The sequence below is a fragment of the Halichoerus grypus genome, chromosome 5 (genome assembly GCF_964656455.1).
Source record: "Halichoerus grypus chromosome 5, mHalGry1.hap1.1, whole genome shotgun sequence".
Taxonomy (NCBI): Eukaryota; Metazoa; Chordata; class Mammalia; order Carnivora; family Phocidae; genus Halichoerus; species Halichoerus grypus.
Window position 1 is genome coordinate 67,997,940 of NC_135716.1, and position 13,222 is coordinate 68,011,161.

General features: G+C 37.0%; 1 protein-coding gene and 1 non-coding gene across 4 annotated transcripts in view; both read right to left on the reverse strand.

The window, feature by feature from the left end:
* Window positions 1-13,222, reverse strand: part of LOC118533583 (sodium/potassium-transporting ATPase subunit beta-1-interacting protein 3) — a 617,142-nt gene that overhangs the window by 503,420 nt on the left and 100,500 nt on the right. The window lies entirely within an intron of this gene.
* LOC118518284 (U6 spliceosomal RNA) lies at window positions 7,482-7,585 on the reverse strand. The gene has a single exon (XR_004908557.1). It is a non-coding gene; the product is annotated as a U6 spliceosomal RNA (small nuclear RNA).

Consider the following 13,222-nt stretch of genomic DNA (forward strand, 5'->3'; position numbering starts at 1 on the left):
GGAGGGAGAAATTATAACTTGTTCAAAGTCATACAGCTAGTAAGTAACTGGGCCAGGACCATACCTCCGGTCTCTGTAGCTATAAGATATTTCTCAAAAAAAAAAAAAAAAAATCTTTATCTCTGTATCTAAATCTGTCTCTATCTCTATATATCCTGCCTCTGCTTGATCACTGTCAGTGATGAAGAGCTCATTATTCTCTAAGGCAACATATTTTGATATTTTTATGATGATTAAAATATACATGACATATTCCATATTCAGCGCTAAAAAGAAATGAGCTATCAAGCCATGAAAAGACATGAAGGAACCTTAAGTGCATATTACTAAGTGAAAGAATGCAATATGATAAGGCTACATGCTGTATGATTCCAACTCTATGACTGTCTGCAAAAGGCAAAACTATGGAGACAACAAAAAGATCAGTGGTTCCTGTGGTAGGGAGGAAGAGATGAATAGGCAGAGCACAGTGAACTTTTAGGGTATAAATACTCTATATGACCTTATAATAATGAATGTATGTCATTGTACATTTGTCCAAACCCATAGAATGTACTACATCAGGGGTGAACCCTAAGGTAAACTATTGACCTCGGGTGATGATGATGTGTCAATGTAGATTTATCCTTAGTAAAAAAAAATGCACCATGATAATACGATAATGTGTGAGGGTAGGGGGTATATGGAAAATCTTTATACTTCCCTCTCAATTTTGTTGTAAATCTAAAAACTGCTCCAAACACTAAAAAAATAAATAAAATATTTAAAAAAATCAAATACATAAAATGTACCACTTGAACCATTTTTAAGCATACAGTTCAATGGCATTAAGTATTTCACACTGCTGGGCAAATATCATCACTGTCTATCTCCAGAACTTTTTCATCTTCCCAAACTGTAACTCTGGACCCGTTAAATAATAATTTCACATTCTCTTCTCTCCTCCCAGCCTGTGGTTACCCCCATTCTACTTTTATCTCTATGAATGTGACTACTCTAAGTACCTCATGTCAGTCAAGTCATATAGTATTTGTCCTTTTGTGTCTGGGTTGTTTCATCTAACCCAGTGTTTTCAAGGTTCATCCTTGTAGCATGTGTCGGGACTTCATTTTTCAAAGGACTATTTCACAGTATCCCACTACAGATATGCCACATTTTGTTTATCCGTTCATCTGTCAGTGGACATTTGGGTTTTTCCCCCCTTTGGGCTATTGTGAAGAATGCTGCTATGAACATACGAACCTCAAGATCTCCCTTTTCATTTCTTTTGGTGTACTCCCAGAAGTGCAACTGCTCTATGCCAATTCCAAGTTTGTTTTTTTTGAGGAGCTGTCATATTGTTTTCCAAAGCAGCTGTCCCATTTTACATCCCCACGAGAGTTCCAAACTCCAGAAAGAGTTCCAACATGTTTTGGACCACATTGAATGAAATGTAAATATTAATTTGTCAAGAGAAGTGCAGCCCTTGCCAGAACACAACTTCAACTCTCAAAGTTGTAAGGAGGTTGAGAGCAAGTGTGTCTTTAGACCCTGGGAGAAATGGGAGGTAGGCGTGGGACAGGGATTCACCTGGAGAGGGTCCTGATACACCTAGGTGCACTCTTTGATACAGAGACAGGTTGAACAGTTAGTTATCTTCTAGATGGAAATGGCCTTAGAGACCACATTCTTTTCAGGCTCCCATGAATTGCAGGGACTTCAACAGCCTGGTAACTAGGCCTGACCTGCTTCCTCTTCCTAGATAGACCTCAACTAGTTTTTTTGTGTGTGTTTGATCCTGGTGGGACCCAGGGCTATGCCAATCACATATTTAGCTTCAGTGTTCGTGCAGACACCAAATTTCAACCTCTGCTTCCCAATCACACCTTTCTTAAAGTTTTCTCTTTTCCTCAACTGTACCTAGATTTTATATTTAGAACCACCTTTATCCACTAAATGTATCCAGACATCTACCAGTTGAACGAATTGCAGTCTGTCTTCCCTACCACCCATGTGCAATTCTAATCTTTATCTGTCTGGTTAGGTTTTTGCCCAAACCTAGGCTTTAACTTTGCTGAATCCATCTCCCACTCTAATTTCAGCTATCTCAACTCCCTGCCTCTCTAAAGGAGAGAAGCTTGCCCCAACAGTCCATACTGGGATAAAGTATTTTTAAAAGTCCCATTGCAGGACGCTTGGGTGGCTTAGTTGGTTAAGTGTTGACTTTTGGTTTTGGCTCAGGTCATGATCTCGGGGTCCTGGGATTGAGCCCCATGTCAGGCTCTACGCTCAGTGAGGAGTCTGCTTGGGGATTCTCTCTCCCTCTGCCCCTCCCCCGGCTCTCTCTCTCCCTCTGCCCCTCCCCCGGCTCTCTCTCTCTCTCTCTCTCTCAAGTAAATAAATGAATCTTTTTAAAAATCCCATTGCTAGGGGCACCTGGGTGGCTCAGTCATTAAGCATCTGCCTTCAGCTCCGGTCATGATCCCAGGGTCCTGGGACCGAGCCCTGCATTGGGCTCCCTGCTCCACAGGAGACCTGCTTCTCCCTCTCCCACTCCCCCTGCTTGTGTTCCCTCTCTCGCTGTGTCTCTCTCTGTCAAATAAATAAATAAAATCTTAAAAAAAAGTCCCATTGCTATACTTCCACATGAAGACACATGGTCCTACAGGTTATCTGGGGAGACTGACTACCTTGTGCACTACCACCTTGTGCACACAGCTTGAGTTCCACAATTAAGTATGACAGAAGAAATACAATGATGTATTTTGAGAAATAAAAATGAGATATAATGAGAAATAGTTTAAGGCTCAGGAAAAACTTAGACTCACTCTTTGTCCATATGGAGTTACTTATCAAATGATTACTACTAGAATTAGGTACTCTAGGTCAGTGTGTTTGAATAATAACCTGTTCAAAGATTATGCAGCCAGTTAAGTAGAAGAGAACATCACTTCAGCTAAACTAAAACTGAAAATCTGAAAATAGAGATTTTATCTGAACCCTGGTATAAAAGGGACACTTCTTGTCCCTGTTGAATGGGACAGATAGGCTTTGGCTCATATTCTTGAGTCAGTTCTACTTCTTGGGTGAGCAATGAGTAGATCAAATTATTTTTCTTGTACTGGAATATAATCATCATGCTTAATCATTTCCAGACTAATATCCTCCAACTGTTTCAACAGTTTCTCATACGACATGGTTTTCAGTCTCCTCAGGTGAGGAAAATGGCATTTATTAGGGTCTGTCTTAAAGCTCACAGCTCAAAAGCAAGCTGGATGCTCCAGATGAGGACACTGCTCAGTGAAGTTTTGTTAATCTCAGCATCGCATGGCTATAGAGCAAGCTAAGATTGTGTTGGCTATTTTTAGGAGCCAGAGACACAAGTGGCTCCCATAAAAACTATAAGCAACAATGAGAAACTGAAACCACTGACCATTTGTACATTAATGTTGTTAAATATATATTGCCCCCTCCAGTGCCAGATAGATAGATAGATGATAGAAATCATCTCGTCTGTTTCTATCAGGTAATCCAACAGAAACATTTTCAATTTTGGTAATGTCACTAAATTTATCTATAATGCCTAAAAGACCGTGTCATCTACAAACCTGATAAGCAGGCTTTCTGGGATTAGTAACCCTAGAAAAAGAGAGAACATCATTTAAGTCGGATGACTTGTTTTTAGTGAATCCATGAGGTGTCCTAGTGATCACTACATTCTTTTCAAAATACTCACCTTATGCTGTTTATTAGCCTTCACTGGAGATTAATAGTATAATAATCTATAGTTGCTTGAGTTTATCTTCTCAATTTTAGAAATAAGGATCAAGATTGCTTATCTCTGACAACCTAGTATATTCCTAGGCAAAATGACTGTGAAATATATATATATATATACACACACACCGACAGTGAATCTAAGATCATATCTTCAAACTCTTTTTAAGACCCAACAATTCTTCTATTTGAAATTTGACTTATTTAAACAACTAAGTACTTTGCCACTGTCTGATCTTTTATGTGAATGATGAAGAGTCTCTTCCTTCCTAAAGTTCATTCTCTTATTTAGACAAAATGGAAGCAATGAAGAATAGGTAGTTCTTGCTTTCTCATTGTAATTTTGTAACTTATGCTTATCTATCCTGGAAATGAGCCTCTCACATCTTTTTTGTTATCCTTGCTCCAATTATCTTTGCAAAAATATTTCTTAAAATTTTTAACATTTTTCAAATCAACAACCCATTTAAGGTCTTAGACTTTCTGGCATTATTTTTAAATGTTTATTCTTCTTTTTTTCAGAACCCTTACTCAGTTATGCACCTTTTCTGTGCTCTTTTTATGTGCATCTCCTTTCAAAAGGTTGATTTATTATGTATCTACTTATATTCCCACAGAAATGTTTACTTTTTCACCTGCATTAGGATCATCTGTAATTGTATAGTCAGGATTTGCTTTTTGAAAGTCTCTTATCCATTCTTAGATAATCTCTCTTTTCAGAATCTTTGAACATGGAAATGAATCTTTCTTCTAAACTTTTCTGATATCTTCTTTAGAAAAGGCAAGATTCATATCTGGAGATACCCAACATTTTCTTTTCTCTCCACTGTGACTTCTAAGTTAATAGAATCATGGGCTCCTGGGGTTCCCACAGATCTAAAGCACCAATATATTTTCCTCTTTGGATAAAATTAATTAAACAGAAGCTCCTATATTCCTTCATAGAAATGTCATTTTAGGGTATACAGGACATAGACAATCCAAGTACTCTGCTTTTAGTGAACTGAACTTACAGTAGATGTCCTCACATTAAAGCCTTCAATTACTATTCTATCCTCCAGAACCAATTTACAGTTTGTAATGGAAAACATCACTTGTAACTGTATCTATCCAAAGCAGGTGTTTGAACTGGTTCTTCGAGAATGTATGCCATTGTCACTTCTCTAAATGTCCCCAGTTCCCTTATTGTATACTATCATTCATTACTAGAATTTTTAGTTTGACCATAATAAATGAAAGATAAACTGGGATGTTCTAGCATTCATTTGCTTGTAGAATAAAACTGCTGAGAAGTTACTGTGCCCATTTCAAATCACAATCTGAATCGTGTGATAGTCACTGAATTATTGTACCCTGTGGTTTCTCTGAATCATGGAGAGCCCAGCTCAAGTCATATGGTCTGCAGTGGCCTTGATTCCTGAGTGAACTGCTAATGTAGCATAACATGACACAGATCCATCTTTCTGGTGGCATGTGGAGCCCAGCCCCATAACATCAAAGCAGAAACCTCTGGCAGACCCAGAAATAGCCAAATCTTACCAATTCCTTACCTTCTGAAGCAAAATTGGAGAACTAATCATCCCCTTCATACAAGACTCATTCACTTATTCTGTATGTGGATGATTTTTTAAAGCCTTTGAAATGTACATGTGATTATTTCCAAGATCATTTTAATGCAAGAAAATAAAACTCATTAATAGGTAAATAAGTTTTAAAAATTATTGAAATTTCATATTTTATAGCCTACACGGTACATGACACAATTCCAAATTTCTTAGTTTTAACAGTGGCTCACTGCCTATTTAGCATGCTGGAAAACCGACTCCAGTCAACACATATAGGCAACTGAGTTGCAGGATAAAAATATAGCAATTGGAAACTATAAAGGACCTATTAGATCATGCAGTTCACCCTTTCCCATTGCCAATTCATAAAGAAAAGCAAGATATAGAGTAGAGAAAATACAATGCACCATTCTCTACTAAAAGCCTATGTATAAATATTAAACTCTCTAGCTGAAAAAAAAAAAATTCAAAGCAGAGGGCAATCTAATGTTCTCATTTTAAAATGCCATTTAATAATGGTTCTTCCCCCTAGTGTATAGAACTTTGAAATACCACAAACATGAATATTGTTGTGATGACAGTAATTCAAAATATAGATATCTAGAAACATGGTGCATATTTACGTGCTTATGTATATTACATACACATGATGAACATTAGTACATAATGTGCTTATATACAGTATATTTGCCATTTACATCAACTGTTCTGAATGGGAGTCACAGAGATTGGACTATTTGATATTTACTGTTCCTCACCTCAAAAAGCGCTTTATTTATTTGGTTTTCAGAGCAGTCCATCAAGATCCCGCTCAAGGATTATGATGCCCCAGAAGCCATTACAACACCCTCTACCCACCAGCTTGGCTGTCAAATGTATTTCTGAATCTCAACAATCAATCCATACTTCCATGTCAAAATGAAAGGCCTTTTCAAGTTTCTTTTTTTTCTTATCCTAAACTTGTTGATATATCCCCTAATATTAGTAGCATTAACTTCAAAAATAATAAGCAACACTTGAGTAGTCATTATACATTGACCATAATGACTACCGTTTCATCTATGAAAAATCAAAACGTGGTCTCTATACCACAGCAATTTTGCATTCATTTCAAAAGGCTAGTTCCTATAAGCAGCACACTAAGTATGGTTTTTAAACTTTTGCTAAACAAGGGAATGTTCAATGTGCCAACAGAATAATAATAGAAGTTTCATGAAAAGATTTTAAAAAGGAGAATCCATGGAAAATCACCAATCCACAAAGGTATACAGTAAGAGAGGGAAAAAGTAACAATAAAACTATGAAACAGCCAGAAAGCAATTAAGAAAATGGCATTAGTAAGTCCTTACATATCTATAATTACTTTAAATGTAAATGGAATGAATTACCCAATCAAAAGTCACAGGGTGGCTGGATAGATTTGAAAAACAAGCAAACAACAACAACAACAACAACAAGACCCAACTATATGTTGCCTAAAAGAGACTGACTTCAGCTTTAAGGACACATCTAGGCCCAAACTGACAGAATGGGAAAAGATATTCCATGCAAGTGGAAACCAAAAGAAAATAGGGGTAGCTGTACCTATACCAGACAAAATAAACTAAACCAACAATGGGAACACAAAAAAGAAGGTCATTATATAATGATAAAGGGGTCAAGTCATCAGGAAGATATAATAATTGTACATATATACACAACCAATGTTGGAGCACCTAAATATGTTACACAAGTACTAATAGAAACAGGAGACGGGTGTTTGGGTGGCTCAGTTGGTTGACGGTCCCACTCTTGATTTCAGCTCAGGTTGTGATCTCATGGGTCATGAGACTGAGCCCTGAGTCACGCTCCGCACTCAGCGGGAGTTTGCTTGAAGATTCTCTTCCTCTTCCCCTCCCCCAACTCATGTGCACGCATTTGCACTCTCTCTCTAAAATAAATAAGTAAATCTTAAAAAAAGAAAAAGAAATGGGAGAAACAGACAACAACACGATAATAGTAGGGAATTTCAATATTTTTTTTGCATTTTTTTGCATTTGCATTATTTTTTTTGCATTTGCATTAATTTTTCAGCATTAGACATAATCACTCAGACAGAAAAGCAAAAAAACAACATTGGACAAAGCTGGAGTCATTGTACTATCTGATATCCTTTTTTAAAAAAATATGGAATGCTTCACGAATTTGCGTGTCATCTTTGCACATGGGTCATGCTAATTTCTGTATTGTTCCAATTTTAGCATATGTGCTGCCAAAGCAAGCACTACACTTCCGGATTGCAAACTGTATTACAAAGCTATAGTAATCAGAAACAGTGTGGTACTGGCATAAAATCAGGCAGAGACCAATGGAACAGAATAAAGAGCTCAGAAATAAATTCTCACATATACAGTCAACTAATATTTAACAGGGAAGCCAAGAATACTCAATGCGGGAAGGCTAGTCTCTTCAATAAATGGCGGTGGGAAAACTGGATAATTATATGCAAAGGAGTGCAATTAGACCCTGATCTTACAACAATTACAAAAATCAACACAAAATAGATTAAAGACTTAAACATGACACTTGAAACCATATAATTCCTAGAAGTAAAGATAAGGAGGGAAAAAGCCCCTTGACATTGATCTTGGCAGTATTTTTTTGGATATGACACCAAAAGCACAAGCAACTAAATCCAGTATCAACAGGTGGGACTACGACAAACTAAAAAAGTTTTTTCACAGCAAAAGAAACAATTAACAAAATGAAAAAACAAACTACAGAATGAAAGAAAATTTTTGGAAATGATATACTTGCAAACCATATATCTAATAGAAAGTAAATATCCAAAATATATAAAGAACTCACACAACTCAGTAACAAAAAAAGCAATCCAATTAAAAATGGGCCTTCTTTTCCAAAGAAGACATCCAAATGACAATAAGTACCTGAAAAGATGTTCAACATCACTAATCACCAGGGAAATACAAACCAAAACCACAATGAGATAGCACTTCACATCTGTTAGAATGGCTATGATCAAGAATATAAAAGATAGGGGTGCCTGGGTGGCTTAGTAGGTTAAGAGTCTGCCTTTGGCTCTGGTCATGATTCCAGGAGTCTGGGATTGAGCCCTGCGTCAGGCTCCCTGCTCAGCGGGGAGTCTGCTTCTCCCTCTCCCTCTGTCTGCAGCTCCCCTTTCTTGTGCTCTCTCTCTCTCTCTCACTCACTCTCTCTCAAATAAATAAATAAAGTCTTAAAAAAAAAGAACATAAAAGATAAGTATTGGTGAGGATGTGGAGAAATGGCATTGTTGGTGGGAATGCAAATTGGTGCAGTTACTATAAAACTATAAAAAAAACAGTATGGCGGTGCTCAAAAATATTAAATATAAATATATATAATATTAAACATAACCCAGCTTCTGGGTATATATATCCAAAGGAAATGAAAACAGGATAATGAAAAGATATCTGCCCTCCCATGTTTGCTGCTGAATTATTCATATAGCCAAGCTAAGTGTCCATCAACAGATGAATAAAGATGTCACACACACACACATATGAATATTATTCAATCACGAGAAAAAAGAAAATCCTGTCATTTGCAACAACATGGATGGACCTTAAGGGCATTATGCTAAGTCAGATAAATCAGACAAAGAAACCAATACTCTACAATATCATCTATATGTGGGATCAAAAAAAAAAAAAATCCCTGAAATTTCAAAAACAGAGTAGAGTGGTGGTTACCAGGGGCTGGAGGGTGGGGAATGGGGGAACTGGGGAGATGTTGGTCAAAGGGTACAAACTTGCAGGAAGATGAGTAAGTTCTGGGGATCTAATGCACAGCAATGTGACTATAGTTAACTATACTGTATTATAGACTTGAAAGTTCCTAAAAGACTAGATCTTAAAAAGAAATGGAAATTATGTGACCTGATGGAGGTGTTAGGTAATGCTACGGTGGTAATGATATTGCAATATATAAGTATATCAAAACAACACATTGTACAAAAATTATATCTCAGTTATATCAAAAGAAAGAAACAAACTAATGGTAGGTAGGAAGCCAAGGGTCTAGAAAATAGCCTAGAGTGACAGTGGGGGTAGGTTACTGGGATGATGAGGCTCAAGGATGCTGTGTTGATATAGGTACCCAGCAGTCTGGGTCAAGGATACTGACTTGGAAGGCTCTTCTTTCCTTCCTTCTCCAAGACCAGAAGGGAATGAGTATTGGTTCAGTCTGGGATTAGAACAGGGATCCTTGATGTGGTGTCCACTAAGGGATCTTGGCTAGAATTCTGGGATTCTGTCAACTTAAATGAGAAAATAATATATTTTTATTTTCACTAATATCGAATTGAAATTTATCATTGTCTTCAATTACTGAATGTAGGCAACAGACTATAGTAGTATTAGCACTACCTGTGACTTTGTTGCCAGTAAAAATTAATTTTATTTCACAGTATACTTATTGCAGGTATTTCAAACATTGGTCATGCTCCTCACCACTCTGGAATTATGGAAGTTATTAGGCCCTCTGATAAAGAGGACCAAATGTTGTTTAATGTAGTAATAAAGAAAAACATATAATCCTGCCACATTTTAAAACACTTTGATAATTATTATTTCAATATCTTTGATTTCCTTTGTCATCCATTGTGTTTTATTTTATACATTTAAAAATACTATTCTGAGGGGCGCCTGGGTGGCTCAGATGGTTAAGTGTCTGCCTTCGGCTCAGGTCATGAACCTGGGGTCCTGGGATCGAGCGCCACATCGGGCTCCCTGCTCAGCGAGAGTCTGTTTCTCCCTCTCCCTCTGCCATTCCCTCCACTTGTGCTCCCTGGCTCTAGCTCTCTGTCAAATAAATAAAAATAAAATCTTTAAAAAAATAAAATAAAAATACTATTCTGAGAAGCAATTCATTGGCTTCAAAAGATTGCCAAAATAGTCCTTGGACACAAAAGGTAACAAACTCTGGGTTACCTGGTGTGGGAGGGACAGACAGATGAATAAGAGTGACTCTTCCCCTCTGAGCCTAGGGGAAGAGGTTTTGGTCAAGGAGAAAAGTGAGAGGATGCTCTTGGAGGTGCTACGACCCAAGAGTTGGACTTAAGACCACCCATTACTGTTGCAGTCAATTCCTGAGTGGTCCTCAGGCCTGCCTGGAAAATGGACTTGAGTCCCAGGAGAAAAAGTAAGGAGGTTTTATGATGGTAGTTTTATATATATATATATATATATAAATGAAGGAATCATGTTTTATTAGGAAAATAACTTTTCACCTGAGTAAATAGGAAAATTTATATGAAAATAATAACTATTCAAATAATGCTGACTTTATGTCAGGCAGTGTTCAATGCAATTTACAAATATTAGCTTCATTAGTCCTTACAACAATCCTATACAGTAGGCACTATTATTATCCCCCTTTTGCAGATGAAAACGGGAGGTCAAGTGAAGTTAAGTCTGTTGCCCAGAGTAGTCCAGGTGTTATGTCACAAAACCAGGATTTGAATGCAATGCAATCAGTTGGGACTATGGACTATGTACCCTGACGCAGGCTGCAAAGTGATTTTCTACAGGATTAATAATAACAACAAATGTTATTTGTTTGTCCTCTGCAATAATAGAGACAATAAAGGAAATATGATATATACCAACTAGAAATAACGTTCTCTGCTTGTATTTTCCACTCTGAGTTCTTCTCATCAGACGTCCTTTCTGTAAGTATATTCTCAGTTTCTCCTCCCAATGGCTATGATTGGAATATTGGCAGTTATATGAAAGTATGCCTTGCTCCATTTTTCTAACACCTACCATGACTGCCATTGGATTCTAAGAAAGCAAATCTTAACCTCTCAAGGGCAGCTCTCGCTGTGACTGATGGCTTCACCCAACTTTTGACATTATTAATATATTCTTTTCAGAGAACATTACAAAGAGTGCAGACAGCTGTGCCATACTGGCTGAGGCTGCGGTGGAGGTGATGACCCTTCGTCCATTCAGCGCCCCAGTGAGAGAGCAGCCCTGTAACGCGGTGTCACCAGATGAGAAACATCAAGAGCTCTCAGTGTGGCTTTGTGCCAAAGTCTCAGGCTTCTCCACTGGGCGGCGGGGGGGGGGGGGGGGGGGGGGGCTGCGGCGGGGAGGCAACCTGATGCCCTGCAGTTTGTGACTGGGTGATATTCAAATGCAATAATGGATTCAGAAAGCAAGAACCCAAACACTTTTGTGACAGAGGAAAAGCTTCATGTAAAAGGTGTCTACTGCATTGGTCTTTGTGGATTCAGTCTATATGCAAAAGAAAACACAAATCTGTCCCAGATTTTATTTGATTGTAAATATACAGGCATTCATACAACACTGAACAGTTCTGAGTGCCAATAAAATAATATACTTCCACATTTCTAAACAAATAAAATGAAACAATTTTTTTTTTTTTTTTTTTTGCTTGAGAGTTAAGAGGTGTGATGAAGTTTTTGAAATTTGGGACAAAGCTATAGAGAGAGGTAGACAGACATCTCTTTTGCTTCATATCCTTCTTTTACACAAATACTGGAAACGGCTATTTTTTATTTTTCTCTATTGGGAAAAAATAGAGATATGAATGTTTCCCAATAATGATATAATGGATTGAAATTTGGATTGAGAGTTGGCGGACCTGAGTTATAGTCTTGACTTTGTCCCTAAGCAATTTTTTCTGAATAATTTATAGTTCAATAGCTTTCAAAAAGCATTTGTGGAGTGACTTGCAATAAAAATATGCATACAAAAAAAGAGAATTGAACAGGAAATCAGAAACAATAGAATGAAAAGGGAGAAAATTTCTATAATCTGGTTCATCCAACTCTGAGGTTCCTGGACACAAAATGAAAAAGGGAAACATGATGAACCTCACAGGTATCATTATTGACAAAAGAAGTAATTTCTGCTTTTGCTTTGCTTCCTGATTCTAAATTTTAGAAAGAATTTTTTCTGTTGGATCATTATATAAAGGCATCAATTTAGACTCTTTGGAAAATGCAAAAACTCTAGAGAAAGATTAAAGGTATTTTATTGAATTGTACTCAAGTGAAAGTAATTTCTTTGGAGAGTTAATCCACGTAGTTTAAGTCAATTGCTTTTGATGCTCTACCTTGACTGAAGGAGTCACCAAGTAGCTCTGTAACCTCTTCTGCCTCTTAGTAAAATAGGGATTTTGATTAGATGAACTCTAAGGTTCCTTCTAACTCACAAGTTCAGTAATTTCTAGGATTAATTTCATTTAGACTTTCTATTATTGTTAACATGCTATTCAAGCCCAGATTCCCAAAACGTAAGGATTTCCATCCCCTTCTTTTTGTCATAAAAGTAACATTATAAATACATTCGGAACCAAATTATGTGCTTTAAAGCAAGAGACAGGGATACTATAGTTACCTGAAAAACAACCCCTGTTGAAATTATAAGTGAATACAAATAAGTGAAGCAAATATAAGTTCCCACTGTCACTTTTTTACCTCTTCTTTAAAGGTCTCAGATTGATTAATGGCTAACAAGTGAGTTGTCTGTATGTTCTGTGAATTCTAAAATAAGCAACACAGAAATCTTGCTGTAGCCAATAATTCAAAGAGTAATCTAATAGCACCAAAGTACATGCAGCAATTTCTAGATAATTATGTCATTATTTTAATGGGTAGCGAAAGGGAGCAGACTATGCCACCCCCAAAATACATCTCTTTGACACATTGATTATTTTGAGCTGATTATCTTTTAAAAACAGGAAAAGCACTTAAAATGGAATACAAGTTATCCTTTTGTAAGAGGCATTTATGTTTATATGGGAAATCTTCATTTGTCTGCTCTGTACCAGGAAGAGAAGAATGATTCTAAACCTCTTGAAACTCTTATCAATGGAAAAGGTATGGACTTAAA